At 40.0% G+C, this 25,912-nt stretch overlaps 1 pseudogene; it reads left to right on the forward strand.

Moving 5' to 3' along the window:
* The first annotated feature begins 1,573 nt into the window (after window positions 1-1,573).
* Window positions 1,574-25,912, forward strand: LOC137498524 (uncharacterized; annotated as a pseudogene).

Below are 25,912 nucleotides of genomic sequence, written 5' to 3' on the forward strand. Positions count from 1 at the left end.
CTAAGATCAGACGTAAAGGCAGGATTGCTTCACGTGTTCCTACATTTCTTCTGAAGCCAAATTGATCTTCTCCCAACTCAGCTTCAACTTGTTTTTCCAATCTTCTGTGAATAATACGTGTTAAAATTTTGCAGGCATGAGATACTAAACTAATGGTGCGGTAGTTTTCACACCTGTCAGCACCGGCTTTCTTGGGAATAGGTATAACAACATTCTTCCGAAAATCGGATGGGACTTCTCCTGTCTCATACGGTACATCCTGCACACTAAATGAAATAACCTTGCCATGCTGGTTTCTCCTAAGGCAGTCAGTAATTCAGAGGGAATATTGTCATCAATTCCAGGTGCCTTGTTCCTATTGAGGTCACTCACAGCTCTGTCAAACTCTGACCTCAAAATTGGGTCTCCCATTTCATCAGCATCAGCAGCCTCTTCATGTTCCATGCCTCTCATACAAGAGAGAAATAGGAATATACATCGTGATTATTTTGAAGTCCATGAGAAAACTGTAGAGTGCATACTTCATTTTTAGAATCAGTCTGAGTTTAGGGGAGCCATTTCTCTACTTCCGAACTATTCGTGTTTCTCGAAAAATATTAATTTAGAAAAAATATATATTGTGTTATTCCATCAGTGTCTATATGCTTCAAAATGTCGAGTGATTTAGATGAAAGTATATTTTACAATAATCTGTGCTTTGCCGGCAAAAATGTTTGGCTGGATCTTGGAGTATAACAAAACTTATAAGTGTGACAGATGGAGCAATATGTATACTGTTACACAGAAGATATAGTGACTTGAGGGATTAGCTGGGTTTGTAACGTAGGCCTTTACACTACCAACACCTTCAGATTCATGCTGTCGTTATCTGTTATCAAGCAGAAAACGTCGAACTGAAGCTCGTCCATGTGGTTAAATATCAATGTTTAGTCAATAGAGTTTTTGCACTCATGTTCTTTAATAGTTAAAAACCTATTATACCTTTAGTGTCTGAACGTTTCATTACTCAGGTTACTATCATTGTGTGAAGTGCTGCTATACCATACGTCAACATTGTTAGCATTACCAGGGCCGTTCATTGGGTTAAGATAAGCATTTCGGGTGTACGTGGGCTGAGTGACTCAGACGGTTAAGGCGCTGGCCTCCTGACCCCAAGTTGCCAGATTCGATCCTTGCCCAATCCGGTGGTATTTGAAGGTGCTCAAAAACGTCAGCCTTGTGTCGGTAGATTTACTGGCATTAAAAAACTACTGCAGGACTAAATTTCGGCACTTCGACGTCTCCGAAAACCGTAAAACATGTAGTTAGTGGGATGTAAAGCCTATAACATAATTATTTCGGGTGTACTACCCAGTCATTGGGTGCTGAATTTATGAAATTGTCTACCACTTCAAAACTAAATTATATTAATCCAATACTATTTTACGATTATTATTTTTTGTTCAATATGTTTTGCACTAGGTTAATATAAATTTCTGCCGCAAGGTGGAATCCCAAGTAACTTCACGTTGATTAATTAAATGAATTTCCAGACTGTTCAGAGGATCAAGGATGATAGTGGCGACAATCCTATATGGATAATGCTGGACGAGGCGACAGATGGAACTGGGCGGTTTGTTGCTAACCTGACTTTTGGTAAATTAACATCCACTGAAACTTGTAGACCACATCTCTTGAGCTGTAAAATGTTCGACAATGTCAAAAATGAAACAATAGCACGTTTCACAAATGAATCTCTCCGTAATTATTATTTATTTTAGTAATCATTTTAGTATTAGATTTTCTCGTTCGGGTAGGCACATAAAAATGAATACCAAAAATCTCTGATATTATATAAATACTAGATGCTGTACCCGTGCTTCGCTACGGAATTCTACATTGTATGCAGAATTGTAGGTTAAGAAGAGTACACGTGAGCAAGACATTTTAAATTGCATAGTTCATAACGTTACCCTGGAAACGCGACGAAGAACTCATCAAACATGTTTTCTCATATGAAGAAAAGCGTTAGGGAATTTTCATTGTAATGTCAGACCCGATTTCCTACCATCATTCACAAGCAGGTTGGAGAATTGCATTATAATGGCTGACACTCACTCTCCACCTGCCTTTTTACATCCTCAGAACGACACTCTTAGTGGTTTACCCAATCGAAATGAACAAAGTTCCTTACAATGAAGTCAGTAGGAATGGCGCGAGTAAAAGCAATGATAGTAGTATAATAGGCGGATTCTGCCGCCTCCTCCAACGGGAAATTTAAATTTTGGCGGGAAATTTGAATTTTGGCGCGAGATTTGAATTTGTAAACAAAACCACGTGCTTTTTGACAGCTGTCATCGACAACAACGCATCGCTAACCTCACTGCTGCCATCTTGACGGGCCTAAACCTCAGTAGTACCAACTTAACCTCGCAAGCGTGAGATTTGAATTTGTAAACAAATCCACGTGTTTTTTGACAGCCACGTGCTTTTTGACAGACAACAACGCATCGCTAACCTCACTGCTGCCATCTTGACGGGCCTAAACCTCAGTGGTACCAACTTAACCTTACTAGCGCGAGATTTGAATTTGTAAACAAATCCACGTGTTTTTTGACAGACACGTGCTTTTTGACACACAACAACGTATCGCAGCCATCTTGACGGACCTGAACCTTAGTGGTACCAACTTAACCTCACTAGCGCGAGATTTGAATCGGTAAACAAATCCACGTGCTTTTTGACAGCTGTCATCCGCCATCTTTAAACTACAGAGCACCGTGCTGCCCTCTTTATAGCAGTAGCTGCAAATTCGTCATCTGTCTTCGGCAGTGCTGCCATCTTGGCGGGCCTAAACCTTAGTGCTACCAACTTAACCTCACTAGCGCGAGATTTGAATCGGTAAACAAATCCACGTGCTTTTCTGACAGCTGTCATCCGCTATCTTCAATCTATAGAGCACATTGCTGCCCTCCTTAGCTACTTACCTTTGAAACGTGGTGGCGGATAATTTGAAAAAAGGTTTTTGACAGCAGCCATCTTTGAGCACCGTGCTGCCCTCTTTAGCTAGATACCTTTGAAATGTGCTGGCAGACAATTCCATGTGACAGCAGCCATCTTTGAGCACAGTGCTGCCCTCTTTGTGGTGGCGGCAAATTCCACGTACTCTTGTTTGGAAACAAACTCACGTGCTTTCTTCTGACAGCTGTCATCCGCCATCTTGCATCACAAACCTCAGTTCTGCACTCTTTAGCTAGATACCTTTGAAATGTGGTGGCGGCAATTTGAAAAATTCTACATTCTCTTGTTTGGAAACAAACCTATGCGCTTTTTTGACAGCTATCATCCGCCATTTTTAATCTAGAGAGCACCGTGCTGCCCTCTTTAGCTACTTACCTTTGAAATGTGGTGGCGGCAAATTCTACGTGCTCTTGTTTGGAAACAAACCCATGTGCTTTTCTGACATCCGCCATCTTTAATCCAGAGAGAACAGTGCTGCACTCTTTGGTTGAAATGTGGCGGCGGCAAATTCTACGTGCTCTTGTTTGGAAACAAATTCTACGTGCTCTTCAGCTGTCATCCACCATCTTTAATCAAGAGAGCACCGTGCTGCCCTCTTTGTGGTGGCGGATAATTTGAAAAATTCTTTTTGACAAGCAGTCATCTTTAATCCAGAGAGAACAGTGCTGCCCTCTTTAGCTACTTACCTTTGAGGCGGTTAATTTGAAAAATTCTATTTGACAAACTGCCATCTTTAATGAAAAGAGCATCGTGCTGCTATCTTGCGAGTAATTTTTACGTCACAGCTGTCATCCACCATCTTGCATTGCTAACCTTAGTGCTGCCCTCTTTAGCTACTTACCTTTGAGGCGGACTATTTGAAAAATCTATTTGACAAGCTGTCACCCGCCATCTTGCATCGCAAACCTCAGTGCTGCACTCTTTAGTTGAAATGTGGTAGCGGATAATTTGAAAAAAATATTTTTTGACAAGCAGCCATCTTTAAACTACAGAACACCGTGCTGCTACCTTTATCGTAGTAGCGAGCAATTTAAAATCTAGATGCTTTTTCTAACAGCTGTCATCCGCCATCTTTAATCTAGAGAGCACCGTGCTGCCCTCTTTGTAGTGGTAGGAAATTCCACGTGCTTTTTTGACAGCTGTCATCCGCCATCTTTAATCAAGAGAACGCAGTGCCGCACTCTATGTAGTAGCGGATAATTTGAAAAATTCTTTTTGACAAACAGCCATCTTTATTCAACACAGTTACCGCTATCATACATCGCTTACCTCGGTGCTGCACCCTTTAGTTGAAATGTGGTGGCGGTGAATTCGAACAAGTTTAATCATACATCGAGGGAGCTAGAGTAAGCACGTGCTGCAGTGATGACGTCATCATGCATGTTTACACTTGTCCGTTTTCTTGACAGTAAGTCGGTGTAAAGGAATGTGGTGGCGGTAAATTCGAACTAGTTTAAACATGCATCGGGAAAGCTAGAGTAGGCACGTGCTGCAGTGATGACGTCATTGTGCATGTTTAGACCTGATCGTTTTTCTTAAGAGTAAGTGGTCTGAAGCAATGCAATAAGTACAACATTTTTGAATGCGATCATATATTTATTTACAAATGTACTACAACAGTGTTCGCTTTTGCTGCTGACAAGGTTGGTATGCTTCTTAACAACGTATGCTTCTGAAATGCCTCCTGCAACATTCAAATTAAACAAAACATTTAGAAATATATTATACTAAGTATGTTATGCTTTACAGAGAAGATCATATACTTCTTACCTTGCTGTTATTCCTTTTCGGAATCATCATCATCATCATGAGGTACTAGAGAAAGTTCATTCATACACTGTGTACAGTGTTCAATCCTCGGATTTGGTCCATCCCAATTATCATCAGCATTTTCTCCTCGATGCTTGTAATGTCGTTGACAAGTTCTGCATAAAGCCACTTCGATCGACATCTTACTGTGTAGAGGAAGGATGCCCCAAAAATTATGTACGTAAGAGGCAACGTACGTAGATAAAAATCCTGGTGGTAAGTATTGAATAAGATGTTTCGGCATCGACGATCAATGTTTATAGAACATCTTAATGGCCTCACTCACTCGTGTAAGATAAATAAGATGTTGCGTATGAGCATGCAAACAGCATGCACATTTGCAGTTTTGTTCCATAGCGTACGATGTCGAAGCACACACTAATGAAAATGATAAAGAGCTATTCTTATTTATAGTCTGGTAACAATATTCGTTAGCGGATGGTAGGTAACATCACTCATATGAATAATAAGACAATAGGCTGCTGTGTTAGCAGGAATGTTTTCAGATGTTTCAAATACTAAACGAATATCAACTGGAGATTCTTTTATAGATTCTTCATGATAAGAGCAGTCTATAACTACATTCGGTGCTTTATTTTTAAATTCTTGATGTGTAAATAGCGGACGATCTTCTTTCTGATAATACGATGATTGAAATTTACAAAACATGTCATAGAGCATTACAAACTTATTTTTCTCAAAGTTAATGTCTATGTTTTCGTAGGGATACGTAATTCCGTTGAGATATAGTCTAACGTGTCTTAATTTACAGTGATCAAACAGTGAGCTATCTTTTTCGTGATTGAATTTACGATTAGTTTGAAATCCAAAAATAATGTACAAGGGCTTCTCAGTAAAACGTGATGTTTTAACAGCCCAGCTATGCTTGTTTGTAGGTGGTAACACAGGATATTCATGCAGCTCCCAACTTCTAAAACGTATAGGTAATGGTGTATCATTTTCTACAATCTTGAGAAATCGAAGTTTTTCACGATCAGATAAGGTTACATGTGGAATCCTCCACAGTATACGATGCAGTGTTATTTTCGATTCTACTGGTGTTTCTACTGCTTTAAGAGAATTGTAATCACTTCGATCACGGATTAGAATAAGCTCTTGTTTTGCGTTGATTATAATACGTGTAAAGTCTTCTGCGAATCAAAAAATATGTTTCAGTGATAACATACCCGTAAAAGTACCATCCTCGTTAATCATCCAGTTGTTAGTAGCTTTTGGACACCATCCAGCCATCCGCAAAAGATTACTTTCTTCATCACAGAAAGAAGGGTAGAGTTTCATTGCACTTGTAATAAAAACATTCTTCGTTCGATCTATTTCAACATTATTTACTTCATATCGCGCTTCAGAAAAGAGAAAAGCTAGGGCATGGTTGTTTAGTTGTGAAGTGCTTGGTCCACTTCCATCCGACTTTTCTAGTCGTCCTTCAATATAGAGGTAGCTTTCGTGTGGTAAGGTGTATACATCTTGCTGATTAATAATAAAATGAATTTCATCATTGTTATTTAATCCAAACGTAAAAGGTTGATAGGAATGAAGCTCACTTCGTACTACACCTTCACGACTTTCTACTGTATTCGTAATGTCTAGCATTTCTTCCATTCTGTTGTAGCAGTGTATATCCTAAATCTTGGAGTATCTGCTTATGGGTATCTGTTAACTCGATGAGTCTCTGCACACATGTAGTATTCTTCGGAATGTACACCGTGTTTTATAGATGGTTTTCATACTTGTTTAAGATGTAGTTTGTAAGCTACGTACGCGTGCTGATCTAAATGAATAAGCTGATTATGTTTATTTACAAGTCTAAGAGTAATGTTGCTAATGTGTTTTACAGACACAGGATGATAAAGAACTACTGCTGGTTTCTCACAAGTAGCATATCCACGTTCCTCTGTAACAATAAAGTCGTGCAGGACGTGCGAAGGTTGTAGATTACTATTCAAGTCTGTAATAATATTACAAGTAATGTTCACATTATAATCATCGAAGAGTTTTATAGGTTGATCAGACTCGTAACGTACGTTCGGTAGGAGCTCCCTCGATGAAAATCCAAGCAGTGGTCCAATCGAATCAGGTTGTGATTTGAAGTCAATCTTAAATGATGATTCAATAACACATTTATGTGTAATGTTGCTTATAGTGATTGAGAACTTGTAATTATGATTACTAAAACTATCTTCCCCAAACTGATCAATTAACGTACTTTCAATATAGTCGTGAATATCGTCTACTGTATAACTACCTGAGGGTAGTGTTAGCACATACTCATCGTAATAGAACTTGTTTACACCATCACGCACATTATAGATTTTATTGTAGCTTTCAAACGATACTAGTCCAAGACTATGCGGCTGATAAACAAGTTCGATTGGTGGATTAAAATAGACAGTTGTTTCAGGTCCTTCTCCACGTACAGCAAAAGTTCTTTCACTGTTCGTCATCACGTAGACACTAATGCACTTTCTCTACTGTCTGGGTTTGATATAAGAACATAAGACATAATCGTCCGCACATGCGTGTATTAAAGTTTTGCACACGGTTTTTATTGTAAACAATGTCTGCACTGCTTCTGAAATAACGTATGAACTCAAAAGGAGGAGGTAAGTCTCCATAGCTATCAAAATACCATACTTTAGATTTACGTTTTACATAAGCAACGTAATGAGTTCCAGGTCCACGACTGTCGTCCCAGTTAATTACTGCACTTTCACGTTCACGTGGGCGCGCTGGTAGTTGATCGCACATACACACTCCTCGAAAATAATCAATTCCTAGTTGTTTAGCAAACGTAAAAACATCATGCGTTAGAGCTCGATGTGGCAGTGCATTCAGTAGACGTTTTTTGGAGAAATGTAGATACCAAGCCCTTTCTTGTATGGCGCTAGCTTCATGTTCACACCTTTGCCTCGTAACGCAATTGCCTCCATCGTCTTGTTATGACGTTCACTCTCTTTCAACTGTTGTTTCGCTTCTTCTACAGCTTTGACAGTTCTCGCTACAGCACTAGCACCACCTAGCAATGGTTCTAAAGCTGCTAAGCCAGCAAACAGCGCAGGAAGAAATCCTCCTCGTTTTGGTACAGGAATAATTCGTGCACGTTTACTAAATATTGCTCTGCACTTTGGAGAAATTCTCGCTCTTGCTGCGCGTAACGCTTTAGTAATAGCTACACGAGGATTGTATTTCCCTCGAATAGCTTTTTGCGCAGCCTTTATAACAACTTTCCATCCAACAGTTTTTACTTTCTTCTTCTTCTTCATGTCGTTTGGATATCGTTGTTTCACCATGCTGTACACGACTTTACTAGTCAAGAGCAAATCATAAACTAACCGTTGCCTCTTGTTTCGCTTAATATATATATTACTATTACGTACCTTATGATTCAGTTATCATGAAGATTATAAAGCAGCAAGACACACTACCTGTTACCGACATTGTACCACATCTCTTACCTAGTTCTAGTACATCTACAAGAAAACGTCATGGAACGTTGTTTCTTTTTAATGTTCGATGTATTATATCAGGTCCGTCGGGATGCGGTAAAACAAATCTTTTACTCACACTTATTACTTCTGTAAATGGTGTACGCTTCGAGAATATTTACGTTTTCGCAAAGTCACTCTATCAGCCGCTATATACTATTCTACAAACTGTAATGCACGATCTAGTTAAAGATGGAATAAGATATTTTAAATTTAATTCGCATTAGCAAATACCATCACCAGACGATGTGCTTCCTAATGCTCTTATGATCTTTGATGATGTCGCAACAGAACAGCAAAACGTTATTCGTGCATTCTTTAGTATGGATCGGCATATATATGTTGATTGCATCTATTTGTGCCAAACCTATTCTCGTGTACCTAAGCAGTTGATACGCGACAACCCAAATGTTATTGTGCTTTTTCGGCAAGATGAGCGCAACATGCGACACGTGTATAACGATCATGTTAACACTGATATGACATTCGATGACTTTAAATGTATGTGTGCTAAATGTTGGTCATTACACCGTTACAGATTTTTAGTTATTGATAAAGAAAGTGATGTACAGCATGGACGATATCGCATGTGTTTCGATCATTTTATATGCATTAACACAGAATTACAGTAACTACTTGATTAAAAACCATCATCATGTTAACATCTAGCAAGGAGATCACAAAACATATCATCCAAGCTCGAAACAATATTCGACGGAAATTTAAAAGGCTTAAACGTATTCAAGCAGACACGGATTTATTTTTAAAAATACAACTAAGTAAACCACTCAAAGAAATTTTTAAATCTACTTCATTACCGCAGTCTACTTCAAGTTTTGCTTCTATGCAAACATCATATCATAAAGAGAAGCATGAAGAAGAAAACCATGAACAAGATAAGGAAGAGAAGAAGCAGGATGTAGATCAAGAAGAGGAAGAGGGAGAAGAAGAAGAAGAAGAAGAAGAAGAAGAAGAAGAAGAAGAAGAAGAAGAAGAAGTAGAAGTAGAACCTAATGATACATCACCATCTAAGCGTGTTGAGTTTTGAACTACAGATGTTATTGCTGAAACACCTACTACATCGACGCAAAATCTACCATATTTGTCTGAGGTTATGATTACACCAGAGTATCGCAATCAGTTTAGAACTTTTATTCAAGATACCTATGGATCTCTCTTTGCACCTTATATAGAAAAACTTTTTACAGGAAAAACTGACACTACCTACGGTATTCGCTACGAAGATGACTGTTTCCGGATTGGAAATTCAAATGTTAAGATTAATAGCAACAAACTCATTGTAAAAGATGTTACCTATAAACCTACGAAAGGACTCTTAGAACTTCTTTTCTCACGAATACCTGACAAGGATATAATTTTCAAGATGATCTTAAAAAATATAAAGCAATACTTTTTGTTACTGACGCAACACGACGTAATTACAAGAGAACAGAAGCTGTAAATGCGAATAAGAGTTACAAGTATCGTGAGTTTATTTCTAAGCTGTTTCCGACTGCACGTAGTCTTGATGTTATCTACAAGCCTTTGTTGCCGTATGTGGATGTAAGATACTGGAATGACCCAAACTTCCTCGTTGAACGATTACAACTTTTAAGAGCATCGCAAGAGGCTGGTCACACTGATCACGGATCAGAAATTCTAGAAATAGAAAGAGAACTACGTTATGCCGGTATTATTTTGTAATGGCTCGTCAAGAGAAGATCTCACCTGTAAAGGTAAACATCGCAAATGAGTTACATAAACCAGCACGTCGCACCTACTGTCGCAGACGCGTTATTACACGAGGAAAAGATGATCTCTGGCAATCAGACTTAGTAGAAATGATTCCATATGCCTCTAGTAATAAGGGGTATAAGTATCTACTTACTGTTATCGATGTGTACTCGAAGTTTGCTTTTGCACAACCCGTGCGTTCTAAAACAGCAGCTCAAGTTAAAGAAGCATTTAAACATATTGTTGAAGAATCGAAACGCTGCCCAAGGAGTCTTCAAACTGATCAAGGTAAAGAGTTTTACAACAAGGACTTTTCTTCTTACCTCAAGTTACTTGACATTCAACACTACTCTACGTTCAGCAATCTCAAGGCAAGTGTTGTAGAACGCTTTAATCGTACACTCAAAACAATGATGTGCCGAGAATTTACAGCGCAAGGTTCATATCGATGGATTGATCTGCTACCTAGACTTTTATCTACCTACAACGATACACCTCATCGCACTATCGGAACAAAGCCACGTCTTGTTACAAAGAATACACCTCGTATAAATGCTATTCATCTTGTAATTAAAACAGCTGATCCACGTCGCCATCGCTTTAAAGAAGGTGATTTTGTTCGCATCAGCAAACACAAGTCTATCTTTGCAAAAAGGATACACATCTAACTGGAGCACTGAAATTTTTTCAAATCAGAAGTGCTAAGCCTACTAATCCAGTTACGTATTTACCTCGCGATCTCAGAGGACAGCCTATTGAAGGAGGATTCTACATCGAAGAACTGCAGAAAACAAAATATCCTGATCACTATTTGGTTGAACGTGTTATTTGACGTCGTGGCAATAAACTGTATGTTAAACGGCTTGGTTTAAATAACAGCTTTAATTCATGGATTAATAAAGAGGATGTACTTTAAATCTTATGTGTGTTTTCTTTTAATCCTCTACGTTTCCTTTCTTCTAAGTCACTAGGACATGCTGTAGGTTTAAACAACACCTGTAATATGTTTTGACAATTCATATTTATTTTAGAATATATACACTGACTGACAGAGCAAATGCAACACCAAGGAGTGGTTCGAAAGGGATGAAAGTTGGGAAAAAACAGAGACGGCACGGACGAATAATTGATGTTTATTTCAAACCGATATGCAGGTTACACAATGCACACGGCATCGACTCAGTAGGATGTAGGACCACCGCGAGCGGCGATGCACGCAGAAACACGTCGAGGTACAGAGTCAATAAGAGTGCGGATGGTGCCCTGAGGGATGGTTCTCCATTCTCTGTCAACCATTTGCCACAGTTGGTCGTCCGTACGAGGCTGGGGCAGAGTTTGCAAACGGCGTCCAATGAGATCCCACACGTGTTCGATTGGTGAGAGATCCGGAGAGTACGCTGGTCACGGAAGCATCTGTACACCTCGTAGAGGCTGTTGGGAGATGCGAGCAGTGTGTGGGCGGGCATTATCCTGCTGAAACAGAGCATTGGGCAGCCCCTGAAGGTACGGGAGTGCCACCGGCCGCAGCACATGCTGCACCTAGCGGTGGGCATTTAACGTGCCTTGAATACGCACTAGAGGTGACGTGGAATCATACGCAATAGCGCCCCAAACCATGATGCCGCGTTGTCTAGCGGTAGGGCGCTCCACAGTTACTGCCGGATTTGACCTTTCTCCACGCCGACGCCACACTCGTCTGCGGTGCCTATCACTGACAGAACAGAAGCGTGACTCATCGGAGAACACGACGTTCCGCCATTCCCTCATCCAAGTCGCTCTAGCTCGGCACCATGCCAGGCGTGCACGTCTATGCTGTGGAGTCAATGGTAGTCTTCTGAGCGGACACCGAGAGTGCAGGCCTCCTTCAACCAATCGACGGGAAATTGTTCTGGTCGATATTGGAACAGCCAGGGTGTCTTGCACATGCTGAAGAATGGCGGTTGACGTGGCGTGCGAGGCTGCCACCGCTTGGCGGCGGATGCGCCGATCCTCGCGTGCTGACGTCACTCGGGCTGCGCCTGGACCCCTCGCACGTGCCACATGTCCCTGCGCCAACCATCTTCGCCACAGGCGCTGCACCGTGGACACATCCCTATGGGTATCGGCTGCGATTTGACGAAGCGACCAACCTGCCCTTCTCAGCCCGATCACCATACCCCTCGTAAAGTCGTCTGTCTGCTGGAAATGCCTCCGTTGACGGCGGCCTGGCATTCTTAGCTATACACGTGTCCTGTGGAACACGACGACACGTTCTACAATGACTGTCGGCTGAGAAATCACGGTACGAAGTGGGCCATTCGCCAACGCCGTGTCCCATTTATCGTTCGCTACGTGCGCAGCACAGCGGCGCATTTCACATCATGAGCATACCTCAGTGACGTCAGTCTACCCTGAAATTGGCATAAAGTTCTGACCACTCCTTCTTGGTGTTGCATTTGCTCTGTCAGTCAGTGTAACTGTACGAAGCAGATTTTAACAGCTACACGACATACTCTACGCAGGCAGCATGTAACTACGTTTCAGGCGAAAGTGTTCTAGGGCCGCAGGGGAGATGAAGCACGAAGAAAAGATCAATCACTCTATTGATGAGTCTACGCACAACATGCTTCCTCATCTTTTTCCCAGCACGTTTCTTCACCTTTTCCTTGTTTACTCTCTCCACAGCCATGATAAGTGTTTATAAGCGAAGACAACTCGTTAGTTTTAGGACCGTGATACAGTTTAATTAGTTGACATGTACGGCACTGTCTCACAGAAAGTCTTCTACCCAAACTCACGTGTTCATGATATAAACTACACGTTTGAAGCTCTAACAAAACAGGATCTTGAGTCCACTCACGAGGCACCTTTTCCCAAATCTTCTTTACAGCATTCGCAGCTACATTAACCAAAAATGCCTTTGGTAATGCATTTAACTCTTCTTCAGTAAAAGTGTTTAGTTTCTTTTTGCATGCATAAAACTTTACGATCGCCTTTTCAACTGCTTTACAATTAGTATCTGTTAGAAATGACATAATGTCTTCACTCTACAAACGTTTCTTTTACACTAAGGTTATTTCGACACTGCAGTTTACATATGTTGTTCACTTCCCGGCATGCACTGCAACGCAACCAATCAAAGAGCATGCATACATGTTGTAAAGAATGTTTACTTGTTTCTCTACTATGCTCTTTCGGAAGAGTTTTAAATGATGGGCACCCCAATTCAAGCATGTCGAAAATTTCACACGATGATGGTAGAAAATCACGCAACCATTCTTTCCTTTCACAACCGTTTAAAAGAACACGATCTGCTCTTGACAAATGTGCATTCATCATTAAAGGTAGGAAACGATAAGGTATTCCTTTTTCTTCCCACTTAAAACTTAAATTGTCTTCAATCCACTGAGTCAGCTTTTTATCTTCATCTGTTTGGAAACAGTAAGGGAACGGTGGGCTAAATACTAAACTAACAAGTTTTGGTGCCCACAACACACTGCAATCTAACACAGCCACCTCTTTAAACACAAATTTGTTTCCGTTTTCTTTAAAGCCTTGCACACCAACTATTAATGTTTTCGTCATGTTTGCACTCTACACTCTATCACTGTTTCTCGAAGACTAAAGCTTTTAGTCAAGGAACGGGTTTAAACATGCGCACATACAATAACGTCATCGCTGCAGCACATGCAAACTCGTGTTTTTATGATGCATACTTATTGCATTCCTTTACACCGACTTACTCTTACGAAAACGACAAGTCTAAACATGCATGATGACGTCATCACTGCAGCACGTGCTTACTCTAGCTCCCCCGATGTATGATTAAACTTGTTCGAATTCACCGCCACCACATTTCAATTAAAGAGTGCAGCAACGAGGAAAGCGATGTAAGATACCGGTAACTGTGTTGAATAAAGATGGCTGTTTGTCAAAAAGAATTTTTCAAATTATCCGCTACTACATAGAGTGCGGCATTGCGCTCTCTTGATTAAAGATGGCGGATGACAGCTGTCAAAAAAGCACGTGGGTTTGTAAAGCACGTGGAATTTCCTACCACTACAAAGAGGGCAGCACGGTGCTCTCTAGATTAAAGATGGCGGATGACAGCTGTTAGAAAACAGCATCTAGATTTTAAATTGCTCGCTACTACGATAATGATAGCAGCACGGTGTTCTGTAGTTTAAAGATGGCTGCTTGTCAAAAAAGATTTTTTTCAAATTATCCGCTACCACATTTCAACTAAAGAGTGCAGCACTGAGGTTTGCGATGCAAGATGGCGGGTGACAGCTTGTCAAATAGATTTTTTCAAATAGTCCGCCTCAAAGGTAAGTAACTAAAGAGTGCAGCACTAAGGTTAGCAATGCAAGATGGTGGATGACAGCTGTGACGTAAAAATTACCCGCAAGATAGCAGCACGATGCTCTTTTCATTAAAGATGGCAGTTTGTCAAATAGAATTTTTCAAATTAACCGCCTCAAAGGTAAGTAGCTAAAGACGGCAGCACTGTTGTCTCTGGATTAAAGATGACTGCTTGTCAAAAAGAATTTTTCAAATTACCCGCCACCACAAAGAGGGCAGCACGGTGCTCTCTTGATTGAAGATGGTGGATGACAGATGAAGAGCACGTAGAATTTGTTTCCAAACAAGAGCACGTAGAATTTGCCGCCACCACATTTCAACTAAAGAGTGCAGCACTGTTCTCTCTGGATTAAAGATGGCGGTTGACAGCTGTCAGAAAAGCACATGGGTTTGTTTCCAAACAAGAGCACGTAGAATTTGCCGCCACCACATTTCAAAGGTAAGTAGCTAAAGAGGGCAGCACGGTGCTCTCTAGATTAAAAATGGCGGATGATAGCTGTCAAAAAAGCGCATAGCTTTGTTTCCAAACAAGAGAATGTAGAATTTTTCAAATTGCCGCCACCACATTTCAAAGGTATCTAGCTAAAGAGTGCAGAACTGAGGTTTGTGATGCAAGATGGCGGATGACAGCTGTCAGAAAAAAGCACGTGAGTTTGTTTCCAAACAAGAGTACGTGGAATTTGCCGCCACCACAATGAGGGAAGCACTGTGCTCAAAGATGGCTGCTGTCACGTGGAATTGTCTGCCAGCACATTTCAAAGGTATCTAGCTAAAGAGGGCAGCACGGTGCTCAAAGATGGCTGCCGTCAAAAAGCATTTTTCAAATTATCCGCCACCAAATTTCAAAGGTAAGTACCTAAAGAGGGCAGCACTGTGCTCTATAGATTGAAGATGGCGGATGACAGCTGTCAGAAAAGCACGTGGACTTGTTTACCGATTCAAATCTCGCGCTAGTGAGGTTAAGTTGGTAGCACTAAGGTTTAGGCCCGCCATGATGGCAGCACTGACGATGACAGGTGACGAATTTGTAGCTTCTGCGATAAAGAGGGCAGCACGGTGCTCTGTAGTTTAAAGATGGCGGATGACAGCTGTCAAAAAGCACGTGGATTTGTTTACCGATTCAAATCTCGCGCTAGTGAGGTTAAGTTGGTACCACTAAGGTTCAGGTCCGTCAAGATGGCTGCACTGAGGTTAGCGATACATTGTTGTCTGTCAAATAGCACGTGGCTCTCAAAAAACGCGTGGATTTGTTTACAAATTCAAATCTCGCGCTAGTTAGGTTAAGTTGGTACCACTGAGGTTTAGGCCCGTCAAGATGGCAGCAGTGAGGTTAGCGATGCGTTGTTGTCTGTCAAAAAGCACGTGGCTGTCAAAAACACGTGGATTTGTTTACAAATTCAAATCTCGCGCTTGTGAGTTTAAGTTGGTACTACTGAGGTTTAGGCCCGTCAAGATGGCAGCAGTGAGGTTAGCGATGCGTTGTTGTCGATGACAGATGTCAAAAAGCACGTGGCTTTGTTTACAAATTCAGATCTCGCGCCAAAATTCAAACTTCCCGCCAAAATTCAAATTTCCCGCGGGAGGAGGAGGAGGCGGCAGAATCCGCCTATTATACTACTAATGGTTTTACATGAACTACTGGATCAAATAAAAAACCAGATATTTTCTCACTTTTAACGAACAGTACTACGCTGCCGATTTAAGAGTATGGAATGACCAAGCCGCAGACAGAAAAAAATCTATCTGACTTGGAGGCAATTTTTTCCTCCAAGCCAGAGGAGAAACCCCTCTTTACTGCTAATTTTGAATAAAATGAATGTAGAATTTAATAAAAGTGATGAGGAAGAAGCTATTCTCAAATAAACGGCTCTTTTCAGTGTTGAATTTTGAGTTATTTAGTGAATTGTGGTGCTATAATTGGAATTTTCCTCAATTATAATTCTAGACCACGTCATACTACTACTACTACTACTACTACTACTACTACTACTACTACTACTACTACTAAGTGAGCCTCTGCCTTAAGAGCGCACACTTCTCATTCAAAACGGCCGGGCGAGTTGGCCGTGCCGTTAGGAGTGCGCCGCTGTGAGCTCGCATCCGGGAGGTAGTGGGTTCGAACCCCACTGTCGGCAGCCCTGAAGATGGTTTTCCGTGGTTTCCCATTTTCACACCAGGCAAATGCTGGGGCTGTACCTTAATTAAGGCCACGACCGCTTCCTTCCCATTCCTAGGCCTTTCCTGCCCCATCGCCGCCATAAGACCTACTGTATCTGTGTCGGTGCGATGTAAAGCGAATTGCATTCAAAACAGCGCATCAGAGTAGGGATCGGATAGCCGAAATACTATGATGAACCAGTGAGTTACGTACCAGCAGTACAGTATCACAAAATGTATGAACCAGAGGAATGACATGCTAAAGAAGAACGCTTTCTAACTCCCCAGTTATTTCCCGCCAATATTCAGTCAGGCTGTTATACTCGTTACGAAGCAGTAATCCCATCTATCGGAGTTGAGCGGCAGCATAAGAGACAAAGAACATCACCACAAAACAATGGTCAATGTAATGTTATTGTTGATCAATGTTATGCGATTTCAATATTGCAGGCCTTCACATTCCGTTTTCTTCCGACTCTGAAATACCACTCTTATCATAGCCGGTACGGTGAAATTGAATAAAACATAAATGTTTGGAAATTGTATTCCCTATAACTTTTCTTATGTAGTACTTTTCGATAGGACCAATAACATAGGTATTAAGAATTAAATTCTAGGCGCCTTCCTCTAAACTACAATGCCATACAGGGCGAATAAAATTGTTCATAACTTGGATTGTAATTTCTTATTCCCCGGCTCTACATAGCGACTTTCATTAAATCCTTTTAACCCGTTTTCTCGTGGCTCGGCGTTGATATGAACTTGGCAACAAAAATACAAATTCATGAATATCTGTGTTATCAAAGCCGGTACGGTAACAATGTATGACATAAATGATCGGAAATTCAATTCTATATAACTATAGTTATGTGGTATTTATCGATAGGACCACTAATAATATAAATATTTGAGAATTCAATTTTAGGCCTTCCCCTAACCTACCATTTCACTCAGCGTGTGTAAAATGATTTATAGCCTAGATTGTAGTGGCTCATCCTCTGACTTCACATACCGATTTTCATTAAATTCTCTTCTGCCGTTTTCTCGTGATGCGTGTACATACATCCATACAGACAGACAGACAGACAGACAGACAGACAGACAGACAGACAGACAGACAGACAGACAGACAGACAGACAGACAGACAGACAGACAGACAGACAGACATTGCGGAAAAGTAAAAAGTGCATTTCCTTGTTACTATGGACATGACCGAGACAGAAATACCATTCTTTTCAAATTCTGAGCAATATACAGACAAAACTCTTATTTTATATATATAGATATAGATATGTCTAATATGTTATTTTAAATTAATATTAAAAGTTGTAAATATTTAAATCTAGTTGATGTTCCTGTACTTCGCTACGGAATTTTTAGAAAGACTGTCTTTGTGGTTTTCCCAACTTAAGTCAACATAGGTCATCACAATGACGTCAGTAGGAAGGTCGCGATTAAATACAATGTTATGACATAAAATACTCGATCAAATTAAAAAACCGCACAATTTCTCACTTTTAACGCTGTCGATCTAACAGTCCAAAGTCCCAGTGCTGGAATCACCAGGTCGCAGACAGTCGCGAACACTCTTCCGCCATTATACCGTTAAATATGCACACTGCTCATTCCAATCAGTGCCTCAGAGTAGGGATTGGATAGGAGGAATACTGTGATGAACGAGAGTTTTACGTACCAGTAGTATACAATTTATGAACCAGAGAAATAGCATGCTAAAGAAGAGAGAGATCTAACTCCTCAGCTACTTCCCGCCAATATTCAGATAGGCCGTTATACTCGGTACGCAGCAGTGGTGAGTGGCAACGGAAGACACACATCACAACAAACAATGGTCAATGAAATGTTATTGTTGATCAATTTTATGAGGTTTCTATATTGTAGGGCTTCACATTTAGTTTTCCTCCGACTCTCTGATATTAGTGCATCTTATAGAATTACTAGCTGATGTACCCGTGCTTCGCTATGGGATTTTCAGAAATACTGTATTGTGGTTTTCCTACCTGAAGTCGTCAGAAGGAATGTAGTGATTAAAAGCAACGTTATATAAAATACTCAATCAAAATCAGTAAACCGCATATTTTCTCACTTTTAACGAACAGTACTACGGTGCCGATCTTACAGTCCAAAGTTCCAGTGCTGCAATGACCAGACCGCAGACAGCCATGAACACTTCTCTCCCATTATTCCTTTAAATATACACACTGCTCATTCCAATCAGTGCCTCAGAGTAGGAATTGAATAGCTCGAATGCTATGATGAACCAGTTTGTTACGTATCAGTAGTATCAGAAATTTATCTAACTCCCCAGCTACTACCCGCCAATTTTGAAGCAGTCTGTTATACTCGGTACGACCAGGTGAGTTGGCTGTGCGGTTAGGGGCGCATAGCTGTGAGCTTGGATCCGGGAGGTAGTGGGTTTGAACTCCACTGTCGACAGTCCTGAAGATGTTTTTCCGTGGTTTCCAATTTTCACACCAGGAAAATGCTGGGGCTGTAAAGTATTTAACATAGGGGCTGCTTCCTTCCCACTCCTAGCCCTTTCGTATCCCATCGTCGCCATGAGTCATATCTGTGTCGGCGCGACGTAGAGCAGATTTAAAAAACTCCGTATACAGCAGTAATCCCATCTATCGGAGATGAATGGCAACAGACACACAAAGCAAATCACAACAAACAATGGTCAATGTAATGTTATTGTTGATCAATGTTATGAGCTTTCTGTATTGTAGACCTTCACATTCAGTTTTCTTTCGACTCTGTAATATAAGGCCGTCTTATAAAATTAATTATAGCGTAGACTGTAGTTCCTTATTCCCCGACTTTACATACCGATTTTCATTCAATTCTGTTTACCCATTTTCTCGTGACGGCGCTGATATAATCTTAGCAACAAAAATCCATATTCATGAATATCTCCGTTATCATAGCCGGTACGGTTAAAATGTATAAGACATAAATGATCGGAAATTTAATACTATGTAACTTTATTTATATAGTAATTGTCGCTAAGACCACTAATAACACAAATATTCGAGAATCACATTTTGGACCTTCCCCTAAACTACCATTTCGCTCAGCGTGAATAAAGTTATTTATGGCCTAGTTTGTAGTGACTTATTCCCCGAATTTGTATACCGATTTTATTTACGATGGGACAACTAATAACAAATATTTGAGAATTAAATTTTAGGCCTTCCCCTAAAGTACCATTTCTGACAGCGTGAATAAGATTATTTATGGCATAGATTGTATCGACTTATTCGTCGACTTTGTATACCTATTTTAATTAAGATAGGACCACTAATAACACAAATATTTGCGAATAACATTTTAGGCCTTCCCCTAAATTACCATTTCTTTCAATGTGAATATATATTATTTATAGTTCATATTGTAGCGACTTACTTTAGAACTTTACATACCAGTTTTCATTCAGATAGGACCACTAATAACATAAATATTTGAGAATTAAATTTCGGGCCTTCCCCTAAACTACCATTTCACTCAGCGTGATTAAAATAATTTATAGCCTAGATTGTAGCGGTTCATCACCCGACTTTACATTCAGATTTTCAATAAATTCTCTTCAGCCGTTTTCTCGTGATGCGTGTACATACATACAGACAGACAGACAGACAGACAGACAGACAGACAGACAGACAGACAGACAGACAGACAGACAGACAGACAGACAGAAATTACGGAAAAGTAAAAAATGCATTTTCATGTTACTGTGGACATGACCGATACAGAAATACCATTCTTTTCAAATTCTGAGCAATGTACAGACAAAACTCTTATTTTATATATATAGATTAATTTTAGTGTTGTTCTGCCTTATTATTTAAAAATTATATTAAATGTGTATTTCTTTTTGTTTCACTGTATTAACTATTAGATCTTGTTCCATTTGTAACAGATATGTGCAATAAATATCAAAAATAGCTAAAATATTAAAAAATATTTAAATGTGAACTGAAATAAGCATTCACATTGAGAAAGTCTTTTCTTATGATACATGAAAACGAAACATTTTGAGGGGATATTACTGCCTTTAAATACTGGTATTTCTTTATTTAAATTGAATTATCTTGTATGCTGTAATATCATTTTTGTTTTTCTTTGCAGGTGGTAGACAGTTTTGATGCCAGTTCAGCACACTGTGTGGTTCTGGCACAGAAGGGGATCAGAAGTGATAGCGTTAAGGGCTATCTTGCCTACATCTTTACTCATTTCAGCATACCACAGGCCATAGAAAAGCAGGAATGCAACAATGTGACATTAATGTCTGCCATTCAGAAAGTGGAAGATATGAGGGAGGCTGTTGCAGATATTCCTAGACCCTAAGGGAGAATTGTATCACAAAAATTTGAATCTGTGCTGGATAAAAATAAGTCTTACCAGGTACTGAGTGAATAAGGTATGACAAACATCATTCCAGCGAACATGGCAGTAAATGATGTAGCATGCTACAAATATGCTCCCATTACATCATGTGATGTGGAACGAAGCTTCTCATCATACAAAATGATATTGACAGATAGACATTACAGTTTGATTCCTCAAAATTTAGCAGAATTGTTAGCTGTATATTACAACAAACGGAACTTTGTCCTCTTCAAAGTTTCGGCCTTTGAAGAATTCTAAAATGGCATATTGATTGCAAATAAATATAAATTATAATTTACCCCATTACATTTTGTAAATTACTGGGAGCCGATTAAATTAGCACTGTCTTTAAAGAAACGTACTAATATATGTAAAGTAAAACTTCAATCTAATACTTTGAATTCTGGAATGAATTCCTCCCAATCAATCAAATCAATCAATAAATACTGACCTGCATTTAGGACAGTCGCCCAGGTGGCAGATTTCCTATCTGTTGTTTTTCTAGCCTTTTCTTAAATGATTTCAAAGAAATTGGAAACATATCCCTTGGTAAGTTATTCCAATCCCTAACTCCCCTTCCTATAAATGAATATTTGCCCCAGTTTGTCCTCTTGAATTCAACTTTATCTTCATATTGTGATCTTTCCTACTTTTATAAACGCCACTCAAACTTATTCGCCTACTAATATCATACCATGCCATCACTCCGCTGACAGCTCGGAATATACAACTTAGTCTAGCAGCTCGTCTTCTTTCTCCCAGTTCTTCCCAGCCCAAACTTTGCAACATTTCTGTAACGCTACTCCTTTTTCTGAAATCACCCAGAACAAATCGAGCTACTTTTCTTTGGATATTTTCCAGTTCATGAATCAGGTAATCCTGGTGAGGGTCCCATACACTGGAACCATACTCTAGCTGGGGTCTTACCAGAGACTTATAAGCCCTCTCCTTTACATCCTTACTACAACCCCTAAACACACTCATAACCATGTGCAGCGATCTGTACACTTTATTTACAATCCCATTTATGTGATTACCCCAATGAAGATCTTTCCCTACAATAGTTACAATGATTCCCAAAAGGAACTTTCACCCCATCAACACAGTAATTAAAATTGAGAGGACATTTCCTATTTGTGAAATTCACATCAAGACTTTTAACCCCGTTTATAAACATACCATTGCCTGCTGTCCATCTCACAACATTATCGAGGAAACGTTGCACGTGCTCACAACCTTGTGACTTATTTATTACTCTATACAGAATAACATCATCCGCAAAAAGTCTTATCTCTGATTCCACTTGTTTACTCATGTCATTTATATATATATATATATATATATATATACGAAAACATAAAGGTCCAATAATACTGCCTTGAGTAATTCCCCTCTTAATTATTACAGGGTCAGATAAAGCTTCACCTACTCTAATTCTCTGAGATCTATTTTCTAGAAATATAGCAACCCATTCAGTCACTCTTTTGTCTAGTCGAATTGCACTCACTTTTACCAGTAGTCTCCCATGATCCACCCTATCACATGCCTTAGACAGGTCAAACGCGATACAATCCATTTGACCTCCTGAATCCAGGATATCTGCTATATCTTGCTGGAATCCTACAAGTTGAGCTTCAGTGGAATAACCTTTCCTAAAACCGAATTGCCCTCTATCGAACCAGTTATTAATTTCACAAACATGTCTAATATAATCAGAAAGAATGCCTTCCCAAAGCTTACATACAATGCATGTCAAACTTACTGGCCTGTAATTTTCAGCTTTATGTCTATCACCCTTTCCTTTATACACGGGGGCTACTATAGCAACTCTCAATTCATCTGGCTTGGCTCCTTCGACCAAACAATAATCAAATAAGTACTTCAGATATGGTACTATATCACAACCCATTGTCTTTATCCAAAGAAATCTTATCAATTCCCGCCGCTTTTATAATTTTCAAATTTTGTATCTTATTGTAAATGTCAGTGTTATCATTTGTAAATTTTAATACTTCTTTAGCAGTAATCTCCTCCTCTATTTGGACATTATCCTTGTAACCAACAATCTTTACTTTCAAGTATCCAAATTAAAACAAGCACGAACAAATTCATATAATTTCATATTTCGTCATTTTAAACTACACATTTTCATAAATTTTATTTCATATTTTGGTAAAAATTTCTTCATATTTTTACTCGTTCTAATGACTGATAATGACCCTTTTCTTCAGAATTACCGTAAGTCATGATTTCTTGATACCTGTTTATCTTTGCCCTTAAAAGTTCATTTCTGTTGCAATCCGGTTCGTTGTGTGATTCAATTACGTTAGATATCCGGGTTCCTTCTTAATTTATCTCCATAATGGTCCTAAAGACGTGTCTTGTGCTTGGGCAATGGTATGATAGAGGCCTATTTCAGTAAAAAGTACACCAAACATGGTGAATACAGTATTTTACTGTAGTGTTGGCTACTGAATGTATGATTCGAAGCAGTGTATCGATTCATTCAAGTGTCCAGGTGAATCGATTCAGAGGAACGGTGAGTTCACGTCACACGGCTCATTTTTTGCCAGTGGATTTACGTCGCACCGACATAGATAGGTCTTATGGCGACTATGGAATGGTAAAGGCCTAGCAGTTGGAAGAAAACGGCCGTAGTCTTAATTAAGGTACAGCCCCAGCATTTGCCTGGTGTTGAAATGGGAAGCAACGGAACAACATCTTCAGGGCTGTTGACAGGCGGATTCGAACCCACTATTTTCCGCGCCCCTGATCGCACGGTCAACTCGGCCGGTGCACACGATTCAGGTGATTCGCAGCAGACAGTGCTGAGTGGCACAATTACAGATCAGTGAGACACAACACACACACGGTTATTGATCGTTACAGTGGACATTGGCGGGGAGCCGAAATTTCCACTGCAGTGAGACATGTACAGAGCCATGGCACACAGAAGTGTCATACGACATAACGGTCTCTCACTCTCAACTCATTTGAGAATAATGCCCACTTGCATTCACTGTCCTATTCTTACGGGGAGGTTTAAATAGATGTATTTATTTGCAATGTTAAAATAGTACATTATGCAACAAGCCTATAATAGCAATAATTAAGAAACGAGTATGTTTCTAAAACTCGCTTTGCACGTTTTATAATTTCCATACCAGCGTCTTCATTACCATTATATAGGTGGGCCGGTACAAGGTTGCACTTGACAGTTATCGTTCATGTTGGCACTACTACAAAAAATAATTGAAGAACGTCACCCGTCAATCAGAACGACCAATCCATTCTTTTTTATGTCAGATACAGTTATGGATTTTAAACATATTAGTTCGTATTTCATTCTGTAGAGTGCGTATAACCATTTATATATTTACAAAAACATGAGCATTTTAAAAAAAACTGTAATGTTTAAGCGAGCTGCAAAATAAAGATGAACTCTTTTCATTTGGTTGTTGTTGTGGTGCCATCAATAACTACCCTAACTTCCGTATTGAAGTGTTGCCGCTTGTCTGTCGTCGCTAGCACGTGGTCAGGTGTGATTCGCGCGTTGATGAAAGTGGTGTTTGTTTGTGAGACAACTGTGATTTTTTGTTACTAGTGCAGTGCGAAGTCATCGAAACGACAATATGATGAATCGCGAAGTGATAATCCTTTGCGCCGAGGAGTGCCCCTTAATACCCAGGCATGTGAATTATTGCGGAGAACTCGCGAGTTTTACGAGAGGGAGAGGGAATTCGTACGCTTGCACGGTCGTCCCTCTGTTCCTGCAAATCAAGTCGTGGAACGTACAAGTCAAACATTAGGGCTTTCAAAGCGGACTGTGGTTCAGAAAGGTGTTCTCCTCCAGGAACTGAAGGAAAAATGGACTGGGGAACCTAGCAGTAGCGGAAACGGGGCTGAGAGTGGGAACTTGTTGCTTAGCACTCCAGGGAAGAAACGATTTAAGCCATCTCCTGTAACAGTAATTTATTCTTTCCAGGCTGATGCAATACGTAGACACGTGTACGATTATTATAACAGTAAGGAATACACTGTGGTAGCAAAATTACTAGTCTCCCTTAAACAGAAAAATATTTTCTCCGGGGGTAAAATTTCCTTAAAATCGGTACTGCGAGCCTTAGGTTTCAGATACAAAAAACTGAACGGAAGAAAACTGCTGCTTGAAAAGTCGCACATCGTGATGGCTAGGAGTATATTTCTAAATAAACTTGTCGGTAAGGATCTCCACGAGGTAATATGGTTGGATGAGACGTGGGTGAATGCTGGGAAGAGTATTGATGAATCTTGGACTGATGACAGTCCTAAAAGCTCCAGTAATCAACCGACTGGAAGGGCGCCAGATTAATAATAGCGCACGCAGGTTTATCCAGTGGTTTTGTGGAAGGTGGTCTTCTAATGTTCCGATCGAAAAAAAACGGTGATTATCACGAAGATTTGGACCATGTTCGCTTTTTAGATTGGTTTAAGAAGCTCTTGCAACAGCTCAAAGGCCCTTCTGTCATTGTTATGTACGATGCACCTTACCACTCGGTAATAATGGACAAGACCCCCAAATTCGAGCGCCCGTAAAGAGCTGTTAGTAGAATGGCTGCAGGCAAGAAATATCCCAGCGCATATGGGTATGACTAAATTAGCTTTATATGCACTGGTGAAACAAAGCAAACCGGTTTCACCGACGTACGTAGTCGATGAGGTAACGAAGGAGAAAGGAAACGAGGTTGTTAGGTTGCCGCCGTACCACTGTCACTTCAACCATATTGAATTGGTATTGAGTGATGTGAAACGTTACGTTCGAACACATAACAAATCCTTTACAATTACTGAAGTGGAAAGACTGTTCCGAGAGGGTATTGCTCTAGTGGATGCGGCTTCTTCGAGGAAGAAAGTTAGCCATGTCGCAACATTAATTAACTCGGCGATGACCATAGATGGCATCATCAGTAACTGTCAGTAG

The sequence above is a fragment of the Anabrus simplex genome, chromosome 1 (assembly GCF_040414725.1).
Source record: "Anabrus simplex isolate iqAnaSimp1 chromosome 1, ASM4041472v1, whole genome shotgun sequence".
Classification (NCBI taxonomy): Eukaryota; Metazoa; Arthropoda; class Insecta; order Orthoptera; family Tettigoniidae; genus Anabrus; species Anabrus simplex.